This window comes from Dendrobates tinctorius, unplaced genomic scaffold, assembly GCF_039654945.1.
Source record: "Dendrobates tinctorius isolate UK_male_01 unplaced genomic scaffold, ASM3965494v1 ptg000251l, whole genome shotgun sequence".
In the NCBI taxonomy this organism is placed as follows: Eukaryota; Metazoa; Chordata; class Amphibia; order Anura; family Dendrobatidae; genus Dendrobates; species Dendrobates tinctorius.
In genome coordinates, this window is record NW_027361918.1 from 13,180,970 (window position 1) to 13,199,604 (window position 18,635).

The 18,635-nt window shown below is 42.7% G+C and overlaps 8 non-coding genes across 8 annotated transcripts; all 8 read right to left on the reverse strand.

Moving 5' to 3' along the window:
- Nucleotides 1-61: 61 nt before the first annotated feature.
- On the reverse strand, nt 62-134 carry TRNAV-AAC (transfer RNA valine (anticodon AAC)). The gene has a single exon. It is a non-coding gene; the product is annotated as a tRNA-Val (tRNA).
- A 768-nt stretch (nt 135-902) lies between these two features.
- Nucleotides 903-975, reverse strand: TRNAV-UAC (transfer RNA valine (anticodon UAC)). Its single transcript has one exon. It is a non-coding gene; the product is annotated as a tRNA-Val (tRNA).
- A 256-nt stretch (nt 976-1,231) lies between these two features.
- TRNAV-AAC (transfer RNA valine (anticodon AAC)) lies at nt 1,232-1,304 on the reverse strand. Its single transcript has one exon. It is a non-coding gene; the product is annotated as a tRNA-Val (tRNA).
- Nucleotides 1,305-2,072: 768 nt separating this feature from the next.
- TRNAV-UAC (transfer RNA valine (anticodon UAC)) lies at nt 2,073-2,145 on the reverse strand. Its single transcript has one exon. It is a non-coding gene; the product is annotated as a tRNA-Val (tRNA).
- A 97-nt stretch (nt 2,146-2,242) lies between these two features.
- TRNAV-CAC (transfer RNA valine (anticodon CAC)) lies at nt 2,243-2,315 on the reverse strand. The gene has a single exon. It is a non-coding gene; the product is annotated as a tRNA-Val (tRNA).
- An 86-nt stretch (nt 2,316-2,401) lies between these two features.
- TRNAV-AAC (transfer RNA valine (anticodon AAC)) lies at nt 2,402-2,474 on the reverse strand. Its single transcript has one exon. It is a non-coding gene; the product is annotated as a tRNA-Val (tRNA).
- A 1,097-nt stretch (nt 2,475-3,571) lies between these two features.
- TRNAV-AAC (transfer RNA valine (anticodon AAC)) lies at nt 3,572-3,644 on the reverse strand. The gene has a single exon. It is a non-coding gene; the product is annotated as a tRNA-Val (tRNA).
- A 1,779-nt stretch (nt 3,645-5,423) lies between these two features.
- TRNAV-UAC (transfer RNA valine (anticodon UAC)) lies at nt 5,424-5,496 on the reverse strand. The gene has a single exon. It is a non-coding gene; the product is annotated as a tRNA-Val (tRNA).
- Nucleotides 5,497-18,635: the final 13,139 nt, after the last annotated feature.

Here is an 18,635-nt window from a genome sequence, read left to right on the forward strand (position 1 = left end):
CAACAAGCAATCGAGATCAAGAACTGAAAGTCAAAAGCTTGGATACCAAAGGGTAACAGCGTGTTTCTGCCCAGTTTCGAAGTGGGGACCTTTCGCGTGTTAGGCGAACGTGATAACCACTACACTACAGAAACCGGCTGTGGAAGGTTACTGTGGTCATGACGAGCCATCGAGAACAAAGACTCAACATCAAAAGCTTTAATGTCAACGCCTAATGTCATGCTTCTATCCAGTTTCGAACTGGGGACCTTTCGCGTGTGAGGTGAACGTGACAACCACTACACTTAAGAAACTCCATGCAAAGCTAAAGATGTTTAAACATGCTGAAATGAACTTGAAAAAGAAAAAAACAGCCAGCCAAAGTCAAGAGGTCTTCCTCTATGTCTGAAGACAGGACAAAGTGCATTTTGCAACACAGGAACCTTTCATTTGTCAGGCTATTGGAGAAAAAGAACAAACAGGGAAACAAAACCATGCTCCACAAAACATTCTCATGCCTTTGTCCAAAAGCCAAAAAGAAAAAGCACCTAGATGCCTGCTTTCGCACCTTGATCCTATCAGGTGTTACTTGAATTAGGAACACTTAGACACTGTCAAAAACACACATGCTTGCCAAAAGCAAAAACGGGTAGAAATAATCACATTGGTAAAAGTAATGCTCATTAAACCAGCAATAGAATATGCTAACTAATGCTAATTAAGCCAACAATATACGTTTGTGATCAAAATAAAGAAAAGCCACATGTTTCTGCACGGGATCAAAACAGGGAACTTTCAGGAGGATGGCAAACAGGACAATCACTACACTACAGTAACCAGACAAGAGCGTTTACTGTGGTCATGGGAAGCAATAAAGATCAAGCACTCATTGTCAAAAGCGCTAGTTTGCAACAAGAACGCTGTGTTTCTGCACAGTTTCGAACTGAGGACCTTTCGCGTGTAAAGCGAACGTGATAACCGCTACACTACAGAAACCAACCAATTCAAACAAGCAAAAAATGCTGTGGTCATGGCAAGCAATAAAGAACAAGCACTGAAAGTCAAAAAGATCGTTTTCCAAGAGAAAAAGCTGTGTTTCTGCCCAGTTTCGAACTGGGAACCTTTCGCGAGTGAGGCAAACGTGATAACCGCTACACTACAGAAACCGGATGCAAGTGCTTACTGTGGTGACAACAAGCAATCAAGATCAAGAACTGAAAGTCAAAAGCTTGGATACCAAAGGGTAACAGCGTGTTTCTGCCCAGTTTCGAACTGGGGACCTTTCACGTGTTAGGCGAACGTGATAACCACTACACTACAGAAACCGGCTGCGGAAGGTTACTGTGGTCATGACGAGCCATCGAGAGCAAAGACTCAACGTCAAAAGCTTTAATATCAACGCCTAATGTCATGCTTCTATCCAGTTTCGAACTGGGGACCATTCGCGTGTGAGATGAACGTGACAACCACTACACTTCAGATACTCCATGCAAAGCTAAAAATGTTTAAACGTGCTGAAATGAACTTGAAAAAGAAAAAAACAGCCAGCCAAAGTCAAGAGGTCTTCCTCTATGTCTGAAGACAGGACAAAGTGCATTTTGCAACACAGGAACCTTTCATTTGTCAGGCTATTGGAGAAAAAGAACAAACAGGGAAACAAAACCATGCTCCACAAAACATTCTCATGCCTTTGTCCAAAAGCCAAAAAGAAAAAGCACCTAGATGCCTGCTTTCGCACCTTGATCCTATCAGGTGTTACTTGAATTAGGAACACTTAGACACTGTCAAAAACACACATGCTTGCCAAAAGCAAAAACGGGTAGAAATAATCACATTGGTAAAAGTAATGCTCATTAAACCAGCAATAGAATATGCTAACTAAGGCTAATTAAGCCAACAATATACGTTTGTGATCAAAATAAAGAAAAGCCACATGTTTCTGCCCGGGATCAAAACAGGGAACTTTCAGGAGGATGGCAAACAGGACAATCACTACACTATAGTAACCAGACAAGAGCGTTTACTGTGGTCATGGCAAGCATTAAAGATCAAGCACTCATTGTCAAAAGCGCTAGTTTGCAAGAGGAACGCTGTGTTTCTGCACAGTTTCGAACTGAGGACTTTTCGCATGTAAAGCGAACGTGATAACCGCTACACTACAGAAACCAACCAATTCAAACAAACAAAAAATGCTGTGGTCACGGCAAGCAATAAAGAACAAGCACTGAAAGTCAAAAATATCGTTTTCCAAGAGAAAAAGCTGTGTTTCTGCCCAGTTTCGAACTGGGGACCTTTCGCGTGTGAGGCGAACGTGATAACCGCTACACTACAGAAACCGGATGCAAGCGCTTACTGTGGTGACAACAAGCAATCGAGATCAAGAACTGAAAGTCAAAAGCTTGGATACCAAAGGGTAACAGCGTGTTTCTGCCCAGTTTCGAAGTGGGGACCTTTCGCGTGTTAGGCGAACGTGATAACCACTACACTACAGAAACCGGCTGTGGAAGGTTACTGTGGTCATGACGAGCCATCGAGAACAAAGACTCAACGTCAAAAGCTTTAATATCAACGCCTAATGTCATGCTTCTATCCAGTTTCGAACTGAGGACCGTTGGCGCGTGAGGTGAACGTGACAACCACTACACTTAAGAAACTCCATGCAAAGCTAAAGATGTTTAAACATGCTGAAATGAACTTGAAAAAGAAAAAAACAGCCAGCCAAAGTCAAGAGGTCTTCCTCTATGTCTGAAGACAGGACAAAGTGCATTTTGCAACACAGGAACCTTTCATTTGTCAGGCTATTGGAGAAAAAGAACAAACAGGGAAACAAAACCATGCTCCACAAAACATTCTCATGCCTTTGTCCAAAAGCCAAAAAGAAAAAGCACCTAGATGCCTGCTTTCGCACCTTGATCCTATCAGGTGTTACTTGAATTAGGAACACTTAGACACTGTCAAAAACACACATGCTTGCCAAAAGCAAAAACGGGTAGAAATCATCACATTGGTAAAAGTAATGCTCATTAAACCAGCAATAGAATATGCTAACTAAGGCTAATTAAGCCAACAATATACGTTTGTGATCAAAATAAAGAAAAGCCACATGTTTCTGCACGGGATCAAAACAGGGAACTTTCAGGAGGATGGCAAACAGGACAATCACTACACTACAGTAACCAGACAAGAGCATTTACTGTGGTTATTGCAAGCATTAACGATCAAGCACTCATTGTCAAAAGCGCTAGTTTGCAAGAGGAACACTGTGTTTCTGCCCAGTTTCGAACTGAGGACCTGTCGCGTGTAAAGCAAACATGATAACCGCTACACTACAGAAACCAACCGATTCAAACAAACAAAAAATGCTGTGGTCATGGCAAGCAATAAAGAACAAGCACTGAAAGTCAAAAAGATCGTTTTCCAAGAGAAAAAGCTGTGTTTCTGCCCAGTTTAGAACTGGGGATTTTTCGCGTGTGAGGCTAATGTGATAACCGCTACACTACAGAATCCGGATGCAAGCGCTTACTGTGGTGACAACAAGCAATCGAGATCAAGAACTGAAAGTCAAAAGCTTGGATACCAAAGGGTAACAGCGTGTTTCTGCCAAGTTTCGAACTGGGGACCTTTCGCGTGTTAGGCGAACGTGATAACCACTACACTACAGAAACCGGCTGCGAAAGATTACTGTAGTCATGACAAGCCATCGAGAACAAAGACTCAACGTCAAAAGCTTTAATATCAACGCCTAATGTCATGCTTCTATCCAGTTTCGAACTGGGGACCGTTCGCGTGTGAGGTGAACGTGACAACCACTACACTTCAGAAACTCCATGCAAAGCTAAAGATGTTTAAACATGCTGAAATGAACTTGAAAAAGAAAAAAACATCCAGCCAAAGTCAAGAGGTCTTCCTCTATGTCTGAAGACAGGACAAAGTGCATTTTGCAACACAGGAACTTTTCATTTGTCAGGCTATTGGAGAAAAAGAACAAACAGGGAAACAAAACCATGCTCCACAAAACATTCTCATGCCTTTGTCCAAAAGCCAAAAAGAAAAAGCACCTAGATGCCTGCTTTCGCACCTTGATCCTAACAGGTGTTACTTGAATTAGGAACACTTAGACACTGTCAAAAACACACATGCTTGCCAAAAGCAAAAACGGGTAGAAATAATCACATTGGTAAAAGTAATGCTCATTAAACCAGCAATAGAATATGCTAACTAATGCTAATTAAGCCAACAATATACGTTTGTGATCAAAATAAAGAAAAGCCACATGTTTCTGCCCGGGATCAAAACAGGGAACTTTCAGGAGGATGGCAAACAGGACAATCACTACACTACAGTAACCAGACAAGAGCGTTTACTGTGGTCATGGCAAGCATTAAAGATCAAGCACTCATTGTCAAAAGCGCTAGTTTGCAAGAGGAACGCGGTGTTTCTGCCCAGTTTCGAAATGAGGACCTTTCGCGTGTATAGCGAACGTGATAACCGCTACACGACAGAAACCAAGCAATTCAAACAAACAAAAAATGCTGTGGTCATGGCAAGCAATAAAGAACAAGAACTGAAAGTCAAAAAGATCGTTTTCCAAGAGAAAAAGCTGTGTTTCTGCCCAGTTTCGAACTGGGGACCTTTCTCGTGTGAGGCGAACGTGATAACCGCTACACTACAGAAACCGGATGCAAGTGCTTACTGTGGTGACAACAAGCAATCGAGATCAAGAACTGAAAGTCAAAAGCTTGGATACCAAAGGGTAACAGCGTGTTTCTGCTCAGTTTCGAACTAGGGACCGTTCGCGAGTGAGGTGAACGTGACAACCACGACACTTCAGAAACTCCATGCGAAGGTAAAGATGTTTAAACATGCTGAAATGAACTTGAAAAAGAAAAAAACATCCAGCCAAAGTCAAGAGGTCTTCCTCTATGTCTGAAGACAGGACAAAGTGCATTTTGCAACAAAGGAACCTTTCATTTGTCAGGCTATTGGAGAAAAAGAACAAACAGGGAAACAAAACCATGCTCCACAAAACATTCTCATGCCTTTGTCCAAAAGCCAAAAAGAAAAAGCACCTAGATGCCTGCTTTCGCACCTTGATCCTATCAGGTGTTACTTGAATTAGGAACACTTAGACACTGTCAAAAACACACATGCTTGCCAAAAGCAAAAACGGGTAGAAATAATCACATTGGTAAAAGTAATGCTCATTAAACCAGCAATAGAATATGCTAACTAAGGCTAATTAAGCCAACAATATATGTTTGTGATCAAAATAAAGAAAAGCCACATGTTTCTGCCCGGGATCAAAACAGGGAACTTTCAGGAGGATGGCAAACAGGACAATCACTGCACTATAGTAACCAGACAAGAGCGTTTACTGTGGTCATGGCAAGCATTAAAGATCAAGGACTCATTGTCAAAAGCGCTTGTTTGCAAGAGGAACGCTGTGTTCCTGCCCAGTTTCGAACTAAGGATCTTTCGCGTGTAAAGCGAACGTGATAACCACTACACTACAGAAACCAACCGATTCAAACAACCAAAAAATGCTGTGGTCATTGCAAGCAATAAAGAACAAGCACTGAAAGTCAAAAAGATCGTTTTCCAAGAGAAAAAGCTGTGGTTCTGCCCAGTTTCGAACTGGGGCCCTTTCGCGTGTGAGGCAAACATGATAACCGCTACACTACAGAAACCGGATGCAAGCGCTTACTGTGGTGACAACAAGCAATCGAGATCAAGAACTGAAAGTCAAAAGCTTGGATACCAAAGGGTAACAGCGTGTTTCTGCCCAGTTTCGAACTGGGGACCTTTCGCGTGTGAGGCGAATGTGATAACCGCTACACTACAGAATCCGGATGCAAGCGCTTACTGTGGTGACAACAAGCAATCGAGATCAAGAACTGAAAGTCAAACGCTTGGATACCAAAGGGTAACAGCGTGTTTCTGCCCAGTTTCGAACTGGGGACCTTTCTCGTGTTAGGCTAACGTGATAACCACTACACTACAGAAACCGGCTGTGGAAGGTTATTGTGGTCATGACGAGTGTAAAATAATGCATATCCTGTAAAATACTCAGGACTAGTTACCAGATAAAAATATAGTGGTTTATTTGGATTCTTCCATCAAAGAAAGGTTATTACAGAAAAACAGGTGAATAAAAATAAGTGAAAGAGATATTGTCCATTGTTCATAGCAAAGCAGCATGTATTCTTCTTTCTCTCCGGGATCTCACATGGCAAATGGCGTCTGTCTCTCAGTTCGGCTTCTTCGTAATAAAGTAACATACCAGCTGTTGAGTTATGTCATCTTGCGTCTGTGTCTCATGATGGTGAGGGAAGAAGAAGAGCGACCTCTACAGTTAGCCATGAATTATATACGTCTCCTAAAGCACGTGGTCTCTACATATATGGAGTTTGACATTTACCTCAAGGCTAAACTTAAATATGTAGTGAGCTGACATTTCTACCATGAGCCAAGCTTAAAAATAGCCTATGTCATGTAAGCTAAAGCATTCTACAGAACTGGGTGTAATAAGAAATATTTAACGAATTATTAATATTTAACAATTCCCCCTTTTGAGGGAGACAGACATTAATTGGAACCCTCAAATATAACGATCTTTTTTCTTCTTTTCTTCTTCTTTGACAAAATAATTTAATATCAATAATAATAATAATAATAATAATAATAATAATATTAGATTACCGTTATAAGTACTCAATGACATAATTGATGTGAATTCATGTTATGGTAAGCCGTGAACAATATTCATATAAAATATGTATAATTATACTTCCCTAAGTCTAAATTGAAGCATCTCAGGTCCAGTCATCATCATCTGATGTCATCTGGTCTTCATTTTGATGTCTTCTGTCTTCTTCTTGGTTCTTTTAAAAACACAGTTTTTCTATAGCATATAGAAATTGTGTTGTGTATCAAATCAAAGTCCATAATTTCAAATGTTAATACGAAAACAAAGTCTATGCAGCTTTAATATCTGTGCAGTGTCATCTTTAAAAACCTGGGCTTATATTGGCTCGCCTTGGATATTCTGGAATCCTCCATCGGTACTGGTCTTTGAACAGGTGTGACGTCTTTGGTCAGCAAAGCAAGGGTTAAAATGACTCTTCCTTGCTAAACATTGCACCATAACCAGTCCTTGTCCTAATGCACAGGACATATGTCAGGGTTAATTACCTTCATTGTTCACCAGCTTTACATCGAAGCTTTACAGGTGATTGAAAACTTCTGGAACTTGATAAGAACGTGATAACACAGTTCACATCAGCATCGTAGGATCATCGTCCTCTGGTTGTCAGGTTAGACACTTTAATTGTGACTGTCAGTGGTGGATACTGCACTTGTAATTAACACAGTCTTACTGAGAAGTCATAGCTTTGTTACCTTCTGGGACTTCTGGATCGCGGCATTCTTCTTCTTGCAACTGATAATAATCAATTTTAATATGAAAAGTCTTTATTAACGTAATTTCAGTATCTTGCTTGAAGTCTTCATTCTCTATTCTATACCAAATCTGGTAATTTCCCTATCCCATAATATCACAGCGTACCATAGCAATCAGTAATATCCATATAATTATTATCAGAATTTGTACCATATATGGATTTCAATATTTGAAATAATAAACGATAATACATTATTATCCGCATTTTTCATGTGATAGAACATTTTTTTATGTCATAGGTGTAATTACCTTTTTCAACCCATAGGTGTCACTGTGTTTTATGTAACCAGTGTTATCATCTTTATTAATAAGGAATATATTCATTATACTAATAATATGTAGGAATGTAAAGCCATGAACCAAAATAAGAATATATGAGTGAGCGAATGAATGAATAAAAGAATTGTTGCATATAACTCAGAAGTGAAACATTTTCCTTAGTAATAGAACCATATAATTGCTATATTTAATGAAGCAATATTCTCAGCAGATATTACTTTACTAAATATTGGTGAAAGAATTAAAAATAATGAAAAATAAGAATAAAAATAAAAATAAGAATAAGGCCTTTATGTTGATGCAGAGTAGTTATGTCTTCAGTAACATATACCCTTAATATTTCCATGATCTGGATTATTTCATAATTGTCATAAACTTGTGTTACCAAAATATTCAAATTATGCAACTTTGCATGTAATTCCTCTTAGTGTAAAGAAATGAATCCTTATAATACTTGTTATTATACCCAATACTTATACCATTGTACCTTATTAATATTTTTTCCTATTAAAATGTGTGAAGAAGAAGTATTAATCAAATGTGATGATGTAGTCAGGATCAAAAACATATTTTCCCCCTTAATACCAAAAAATATTGTTTCATGAAATAATTCATTTATCAAAACCAAAATTAAAAATAATTAATTTATAAATTGTGTAAATATTATACTTGCTTATACCATTATTTGTCTGAAGATGTGTAACCATTAAAATTAATTTGAATATCATAAAATTATCCTTTGGAAAAATTAATTTGCATAAACCATTTTGATGTGCGATTGCACTTTGCACTTATCCACTATTAACTAAATCAAAAAATAATAATTACTATAGAAATATAGAAATATATGTTGTATAGATAATATTTCATTATGTATCTTAATATTCTAATAATTTCCTAAAGATAAAAGCTTTTGGGGTTTTTTTTTTCTTTCCTCATTCAGAATCCTGAGGCCTCACAAACATATCACATTACTCGCTCAGCAGCTGCTCATACACTCAGTCACTGTCACTCAGACTGTGTAGTTTAAACCAAATACCTCACATATGAAGGTGTGATGAATACACGTATTTTAACCCAAATTATCCTAATTATCAATGCATTGTAAACTATTTCAATTTAGTCTCTTAATATTTCTTTGAATATTCCTCCACATGACATAAATATATGTTGTATAGCTATACTTGACATTTAGGCCTGGAAAAAAAATTCCATTGGTTTGCAAAAGTTGAGACCCCCTTAAAAATTATTTTCCTAAGGAACAGGGACATAGTATACTGGTATACTTGTATTATTAGAACAAGGTTCAAATTCCCCTGCTGTGGTTGTCATTCAAACCATGCAGTAAAGCACACACCCAGAACATTTTAAAAAGCAATTAGTTATTTCCTTTTAAGGGTTAGATATAAAATCATGCAATTATTGCAACTTCCTGTGTAAATAAAGGCATAAATCCTTGTAAGAGAATTTTTCCCGATTAAGTCCTGCTTTGAAATGAAAATTCTAAGGAAACATAAAAAATAAGGTTAATATCATATTCATATTCTATATATTATTACTGATGTAGATTTTAATTTTCATTAAAAAATACAGTTCTACTATTTCTACTTCTACAAACACTCTATATATACTGTATGACTATGTATATATCCACAAACCATAAAACTACAGGATTATACTCTATAACTCACTAATTGTATAACACTGTTACACAATATATATTACTTTTTTCCTAGCCAATTCCTACACCCATACTTATTTCTCTGCAAAAAATATCCTGAAAGGTTCTTGCCATTTTAAAGCTGATAGATTCTTGGAGCAGAGTATTCAGTTTACAGGCCATGATGTCACTCACCACCTGTTTCTGTCTGTTAAATTCGGCCATCTTGGTTACAGGAAGAAGATCAGAACTCATCATTTTTCTTAATTCCATTTGTGTCTTTTCGGTGTTCCTTTGCATCATTCCATATGGCTTATAACAAACATGTGATTTTCTTTTTCTTTCTTCGTAGATTTGATTTTGGGGAAATCTCATTTTAGAAGGCTTTGCTAATACAGGCTTCTGATAAGATTTTACTCTGCCTGTCTTTACAAAATTAGCACAATTTACTTTCCTCTCACGATTCTCGTGTTTTCTGGCAAAATCAAGGGATTGCGCACATTCAAACAAAGAATCTTTTTGTGACGCAATAACACGAGATGCAGGATTTAGAAACCAAAATTTGCTTACAAAACTCCTTATGAGGGACGGTGTTTTGACATTCTCACTCAGCATTTTGTACAAACGTTCATATATGGACATGAACGTAAAAATACATTCCTTCCGACCAATTCTTAATTTTTGAAGAATATCAATATCTGGATGATTTTCATTTGATGAACAAAAAATGAGAATTTTTAATCTGTCTTTATCAGTTAAATTCTCATGTGTTTCACCAGATAACTTTAAAGACAATCTCCTAGCAAAATTTACAGGGATCCACATTTTGAACAACTGATTCTTCTCCTCGTTAGATAAATCAAATTTATCAGAACAACTTTCAAAAATCTCAGAGTTTCTACAAACATCTATTTTGTTGTCATAAGCAGGAATTATTTGGCATATCTTTATCAAAGTTTTCCTTCGGATTTGGGCCTGTGAGTCGTCTATTTTTAGTGGTACGTCTTTCCCTTGTACGTCCTCTACGTCAGTTCTGAAGTCTCCTCCTACTTCTCCATCTTGTTCCACGTCTGCAAGGTCACCTTCAATAGCTGCTACTTGTAACTGTTTCTCCACATTACAGTGAATCTCGGGAACATCACAACAATCATTTTTAGATTTCTCTGACACAGATCTATGAAATATATCTACCATCTGTAGAATATTTTTTAATCTCTCTCTTTCTCTATTGAAAAACTTAGAATCTAACCTCTGATTCTCGAGTTCACACTCGGCATATAAACTTAACCATAAAACTTCTGAATTAGAATTGTCTACAGACTTAAATTTCAATTTACTCTGCTTAGCAAGACAATTAATGACATCCATTTTATCTTACCTTGAAATGTCTCAGCTTGTTCCTTTGATGGACAACGCTGGGTTCCTGTTGTCTTGGTTTCAGCACGTCTGGCACTTTGGCACTTGTAGTACTTCTCAATCTATCTGGCAATTCTTACTTCTAGGTTCTGTGTGATTCTTGTAAGTAGTGGAATTCCCGATAACTTGCACATATGATTTGACGTTAGCAAAGTCCAATCCCCCGTGTGGGCAAGTTGAGGGAAATCCGCAAAAAAGTACAAAAATTCAGATCTGGCTGGCTCTCCAATGTAAAATAATGCATATCCTGTAAAATACTCAGGACTAGTTACCAGATAAAAATATAGTGGTTTATTTGGATTCTTCCATCAAAGAAAGGTTATTACAGAAAAACAGGTGAATAAAAATAAGTGAAAGAGATATTGTCCATTGTTCATAGCAAAGCAGCATGTATTCTTCTTTCTCTCCGGGATCTCACATGGCAAATGGCGTCTGTCTCTCAGTTCGGCTTCTTCGTAATAAAGTAACATACCAGCTGTTGAGTTATGTCATCTTGCGTCTGTGTCTCATGATGGTGAGGGAAGAAGAAGAGCGACCTCTACAGTTAGCCATGAATTATATACGTCTCCTAAAGCACGTGGTCTCTACATATATGGAGTTTGACATTTACCTCAAGGCTAAACTTAAATATGTAGTGAGCTGACATTTCTACCATGAGCCAAGCTTAAAAATAGCCTATGTCATGTAAGCTAAAGCATTCTACAGAACTGGGTGTAATAAGAAATATTTAACGAATTATTAATATTTAACATAGTCCGGTGGCTCTGGCTGACGGGATGATGTGGGATATTAGGGGTAGTAGTCCGGTGGCTCTGGCTGACGGGATGATGTGGGATATTAGGGGTAGTAGTCCGGTGGCTCTGGCTGACGGGATGATGTGGGATATTAGGGGTAGTAGTCCGGTGGCTCTGGCTGACGGGATGATGTGGGATATTAGTGGTAGTAGTCCGGTGGCTCTGGCTGACGGGATGATGTGGGATATTAGGGGTAGTAGTCCGGTAGCTCTGGCTGACGGGATGATGTGGGATATTAGGGGTAGTAGTCCGGTGGCTCTGGCTGATGGGATGATGTGGGATATTAGGGGTAGTAGTCCGGTGGCTCTGGCTGATGGGATGATGTGGGATATTAGGGGTAGTAGTCCGGTGGCTCTGGCTGATGGGATGATGTGGGATATTAGTGGTAGTAGTCCGGTGGCTCTGGCTGACGGGATGATGTGGGATATTAGTGGTAGTAGTCCGGTGGCTCTGGCTGACGGGATGATGTGGGATATTAGGGGTAGTAGTCCGGTGGCTCTGGCTGACGGGATGATGTGGGATATTAGGGGTAGTAGTCCGGTGGCTCTGGCTGACGGGATGATGTGGGATATTAGTGGTAGTAGTCCGGTGGCTCTGGCTGACGGGATGATGTGGGATATTAGGGGTAGTAGTCCGGTGGCTCTGGCTGACGGGATGATGTGGGATATTAGTGGTAGTAGTCCGGTGGCTCTGGCTGACGGGATGATGTGGGATATTAGGGGTAGTAGTCCGGTGGCTCTGGCTGACGGGATGATGTGGGATATTAGGGGTAGTAGTCCGGTGGCTCTGGCTGACGGGATGATGTGGGATATTAGGGGTATTAGTCCGGTGGCTCTGGCTGACGGAATGATGTGGGATATTAGGGGTAGTAGTCCGGTAGCTCTGGCTGACGGGATGATGTGGGATATTAGGGGTAGTAGTCCGGTAGCTCTGGCTGACGGGATGATGTGGGATATTAGGGGTAGTAGTCCAGTAGCTCTGGCTGACGGAATGATGTGGGATATTAGGGGTAGTAGTCTGGTGGCTCTGGCTGACGGGATGATGTGGGATATTAGTGGTAGTAGTCCGGTAGCTCTGGCTGACGGGATGATGTGGGATATTAGGGGTAGTTGTCCGGTGGCTCTGGCTGATGGGATGATGTGGGATATTAGGGGTAGTAGTCCGGTGGCTCTGGCTGACGGGATGATGTGGGATATTAGTGGTAGTAGTCCGGTAGCTCTGGCTGACGGGATGGTGTGGGATATTAGGGGTAGTAGTCCGGTAGCTCTGGCTGACGGGATGATGTGGGATATTAGGGGTAGTAGTCCGGTGGCTCTGGCTGATGGGATGATGTGGGATATTAGGGGTAGTAGTCCGGTGGCTCTGGCTGATGGGATGATGTGGGATATTAGTGGTAGTAGTCCGGTGGCTCTGGCTGACGGGATGATGTGGGATATTAGTGGTAGTAGTCCGGTGGCTCTGGCTGACGGGATGATGTGGGATATTAGGGGTAGTAGTCCGGTGGCTCTGGCTGACGGGATGATGTGGGATATAAGGGGTATTAGTCCGGTGGCTCTGGCTGACGGGATGATGTGGGATATTAGGGGTAGTAGACCGGTGGCTCTGGCTGACGGGATGATGTGGGATATTAGGGGTAGTAGTCCGGTGACTCTGGCTGACGGGATGATGTGGGATATTAGGGGTATTAGTCCGGTGGCTCTGGCTGACGGGATGATGTGGGATATTAGGGGTAGTAGTCCGGTGGCTCTGGCTGACGGGATGATGTGGGATATTAGGGGTAGTAGTCCGGTGGCTCTGGCTGACGGGATGATGTGGGATATTAGGGGTAGTAGTCCGGTGGCTCTGGCTGACGGGATGATGTGGGATATTAGGGGTAGTAGTCCGGTGGCTCTGGCTGACGGGATGATGTGGGATATTAGTGGTAGTAGTCCGGTGGCTCTGGCTGACGGGATGATGTGGGATATTAGGGGTAGTAGTCCGGTAGCTCTGGCTGACGGGATGATGTGGGATATTAGGGGTAGTAGTCCGGTGGCTCTGGCTGATGGGATGATGTGGGATATTAGGGGTAGTAGTCCGGTGGCTCTGGCTGATGGGATGATGTGGGATATTAGGGGTAGTAGTCCGGTGGCTCTGGCTGATGGGATGATGTGGGATATTAGTGGTAGTAGTCCGGTGGCTCTGGCTGACGGGATGATGTGGGATATTAGTGGTAGTAGTCCGGTGGCTCTGGCTGACGGGATGATGTGGGATATTAGGGGTAGTAGTCCGGTGGCTCTGGCTGACGGGATGATGTGGGATATTAGGGGTAGTAGTCCGGTGGCTCTGGCTGACGGGATGATGTGGGATATTAGTGGTAGTAGTCCGGTGGCTCTGGCTGACGGGATGATGTGGGATATTAGGGGTAGTAGTCCGGTGGCTCTGGCTGACGGGATGATGTGGGATATTAGTGGTAGTAGTCCGGTGGCTCTGGCTGACGGGATGATGTGGGATATTAGGGGTAGTAGTCCGGTGGCTCTGGCTGACGGGATGATGTGGGCTATTAGGGGTAGTAGTCCGGTGGCTCTGGCTGACGGGATGATGTGGGATATTAGGGGTATTAGTCCGGTGGCTCTGGCTGACGGAATGATGTGGGATATTAGGGGTAGTAGTCCGGTAGCTCTGGCTGACGGGATGATGTGGGATATTAGGGGTAGTAGTCCGGTAGCTCTGGCTGACGGGATGATGTGGGATATTAGGGGTAGTAGTCCAGTAGCTCTGGCTGACGGAATGATGTGGGATATTAGGGGTAGTAGTCTGGTGGCTCTGGCTGACGGGATGATGTGGGATATTAGTGGTAGTAGTCCGGTAGCTCTGGCTGACGGGATGATGTGGGATATTAGGGGTAGTTGTCCGGTGGCTCTGGCTGATGGGATGATGTGGGATATTAGGGGTAGTAGTCCGGTGGCTCTGGCTGACGGGATGATGTGGGATATTAGTGGTAGTAGTCCGGTAGCTCTGGCTGACGGGATGGTGTGGGATATTAGGGGTAGTAGTCCGGTAGCTCTGGCTGACGGGATGATGTGGGATATTAGGGGTAGTAGTCCGGTGGCTCTGGCTGATGGGATGATGTGGGATATTAGGGGTAGTAGTCCGGTGGCTCTGGCTGATGGGATGATGTGGGATATTAGTGGTAGTAGTCCGGTGGCTCTGGCTGACGGGATGATGTGGGATATTAGTGGTAGTAGTCCGGTGGCTCTGGCTGACGGGATGATGTGGGATATTAGGGGTAGTAGTCCGGTGGCTCTGGCTGACGGGATGATGTGGGATATAAGGGGTATTAGTCCGGTGGCTCTGGCTGACGGGATGATGTGGGATATTAGGGGTAGTAGACCGGTGGCTCTGGCTGACGGGATGATGTGGGATATTAGGGGTAGTAGTCCGGTGACTCTGGCTGACGGGATGATGTGGGATATTAGGGGTATTAGTCCGGTGGCTCTGGCTGACGGGATGATGTGGGATATTAGGGGTAGTAGTCCGGTGGCTCTGGCTGACGGGATGATGTGGGATATTAGGGGTAGTAGTCCGGTGGCTCTCGCTGACGGGATGATGTGGGATATTAGGGGTAGTAGTCCGGTGGGTCTGGCTGACGGGATGATGTGGGATATTAGGGGTATTAGTCCGGTAGCTCTGGCTGACGGAATGATGTGGGATATTAGTGGTAGTAGTCCGGTAGCTCTGACTGACGGGATGATGTGGGATATTAGGGGTAGTAGTCCGGTGGCTCTGGCTGACGGGATGATGTGGGATATTAGGGGTAGTAGTCCGGTGGCTCTGGCTGACGGGATGATGTGGGATATTAGGGGTATTAGTCCGGTAGCTCTGGCTGACGGAATGATGTGGGATATTAGTTGTAGTAGTCCGGTAGCTCTGACTGACGGGATGATGTGGGATATTAGGGGTAGTAGTCCGGTGGCTCTGGCTGACGGGATGATGTGGGATATTAGGGGTAGTAGTCCGGTGGCTCTGACTGACGGGATGATGTGGGATATTAGGGGTAGTAGTCCGGTGGCTCTGACTGACGGGATGATGTGGGATATTAGGGGTAGTAGTCCGGTGGCTCTGGCTGCCGGGATGATGTGGGATATTAGAGGTAGTAGTCCGGTGGCTCTGACTGACGGGATGATGTGGAATATTAGGGGTAGTAGTCCGGTGGCTCTGGCTGACGGGATGATGTGGGATATTAGGGGTAGTAGTCCGGTGGCTCTGGCTGACGGGATGATGTGGGATATTAGGGGTAGTAGTCCGGTAGCTCTGGATGACAGGATGATGTGGGATATTAGGGGTAGTAGTCCGGTGGCTCTGGCTGACGGGATGATGTGGGATATTAGGGGTAGTAGTTCGGTTGCTCTGGATGACGGGATGATGTGGGATATTATAGTGAATGTGGCTATGCGGAGTGGGCTATGCCTTTCTATTGCTGCTGATACGTTTACTCCATTAATCTCGACTACATATATTGACTATGTTACCGCCAATGCAAGATTTTTTGGCGTTAAGTGTTCTTTTGCCATATGTTTGTGGTAATGCATATGTTTTTTTTTATCTGTATATACATAGAAGTTATATCTGCTTGAGCATAATTTTGTAGCCCTTTGTGGATGGGTCTTTTTGATCCTGGCCTGTCCACATATATATTGGGTGAGATCGTTAAATCAAGTGTTAATTTCTTTAGTTCCACTTTGCGTATTGTGCATTTAAACCCTTTTTGGTTGGGGGCTTCTCTTGACCCTGTGCCTTTTTCATGTATTAGGTGACCTAGGTACATTTAGGGTTAAGTCTTGCAGATAAATTGCTCAAATAAGACAGGGGGCGGGTTTGATAGGAGCCCGAGTGGCCATCTGATCTGGCGCATGCGCGGTAATTTATCATGCCTGCGTGATGATTAGAGGTGGTGAGCTGAAGGACGACCAGACATCACGAACTACGCTTGCACAGTGTTCCATCGTCTTTCCTTTGATCGATCATCATATCACGCTGCGCGAACTCGCCCCTGCATGATGAACAGAGGTGGTGAGTTGAAGTACGCCGACACCATTAACGGCGCCTGCGCAGTATGGTATCACCCTCTCTCTGTCCGGTCTCACGTGCGCCTGTGCGATGAATCATTGAATCATCATGGTCATCTGTGCATCCTGCTCATCTCTAATACATTTTTTTTGTTCATTCATTTACAGTTGGAGCAGCCAGAACTTCCTCATCTTTATGTAGCTGCACTGTTATGAAAGAGTCACCGTAGGAGGCAAACACAAAAATAGTCGCTACGTCCAGAAAACCAGAGAAGTTGGCCGCTATCAGATTGCAGACCCCTGAACCTATCAACACAACTAGCAGTAGCCGTGGGGGGTTCCTACGGTGCCCTAGACCCCTCGATCACAGCCGGAGAGCTAAATAGCCTAAAGACAGAAAGGGAAATCTAAACTGCACCAGAGCAGACCCCAAAGTAATAGGCAGCCCCCAACATATAATGACGGTGAAGCAAGATGAAAAAACACTTACACAGATAGAAAGATAGGCTGAGCAAACGATGGGGCCCAATCTAACTAAATAGGACAGGAAAGGAAGGTTGCTGTCTGCAATCTGCCAAAACCCTATCAAAGACAAAAGCCAACAGACTGATATGGAAAAAGGCCCTGAAGACGCTAGGCTTCAAAAATACTATATCAGTACTCAGGTATTTTCTGAAGACAGAGCTAATAGGAATTCAGCTCACCCCAGCAGGGAATGGCAGAAATCCAGAAAAACAAAGCAAAACAAAATCAAAACACAAATGCAAAAAGCAGAGCAGAAAACTTAGCTTTTGAGGAGCAGGAATCCAGACTGGTCTCCAAGAATCCCTCAGAGAAATCACCCGCAAGGCAGAAGGGTCTCGCCGGCCTTATATCCAGTCTGTAACTCCACTCAGCCAGTCATCATCATTAGGCTCAGGTGCTTGATAATCAGGCTCACTACCTTCCTTTACCAGAAGAGGGAGTTCACCAGACCTCAGCAGCGAAGGGGAAAATGAACTCACAACACTGCACTATATGACATCTAGCTTTTTTTTATGTCTGTAAGGTCATGTTCACACATTGCCTAAATATTGATTGTTTTTTTGTTTTCTGCAGGATCCGCACCAAACTACACGATAAAAATCTTCTCTGATTATCGCATTTTTGATGCATTTTATGATTTTTGCCTTAGTTGATGCTTTTTTTGGTGCAGATTTGAAGCAACATTTTTATGATAGTGAAAAGCTGTAACTCCTTTACAGCGTTGGATGTATCCATACGTCCAGGTTGGTAGGTACTTACCGACCTTGGATGTATGGATATGTCCAGGCGATTTTGCGTGCAGAGACGCTGTGCGCGAGCAATTACCGCTGGTTGTCAGCAGATTCTGACACTTTAACCACCTAAGTGGTGCAATTGATATCGAATGCAGTATTAAGAAGGCAGGCAGAGGGAGGGAACCACCTCTGCCCTCCGATCGGCACCTCCGCGATATCATTGCGGGGCTCGATGGTTGCCATTGTGACCCAATTTTGTCATGACAAGATCCGGGTCCCCAGGCACTGGCAAGATAGATCATGCTCAGTGCATGATTTAACTAACTCGTGACTGCAAGGCTGACAGGTTATCTCACATCAATGAGGAATTCTGTAGGAGAGAAAAGCGCGAATAGGGTCTTGTCCGATGGAGATGATAGGGCAGGCAATCAGATTGCACTCACCTGATGTATCTTTACATTAGAGCGTGGAAACTCATCAGAGTTGACAGCTGCTGCAGATCCACTGGTTAAAACCGGTGACCAAAACGTAGTATCACACTAGGAAAAGTTTGTGGATATCACCCATGCTGCTGTACAAATCACGATCCATCCGATTGTAAGATAGAATTGGTGGTTTATTCACTCAACGCATTTCGAAGTCAATATAGCACCTCCTGAAGAAGAAGTCGTATTGACTTCGAAACCACGCGATGAGTGAATAGACCACCAATTCTATCTTACAATCTATCCACAAACTTTTTCC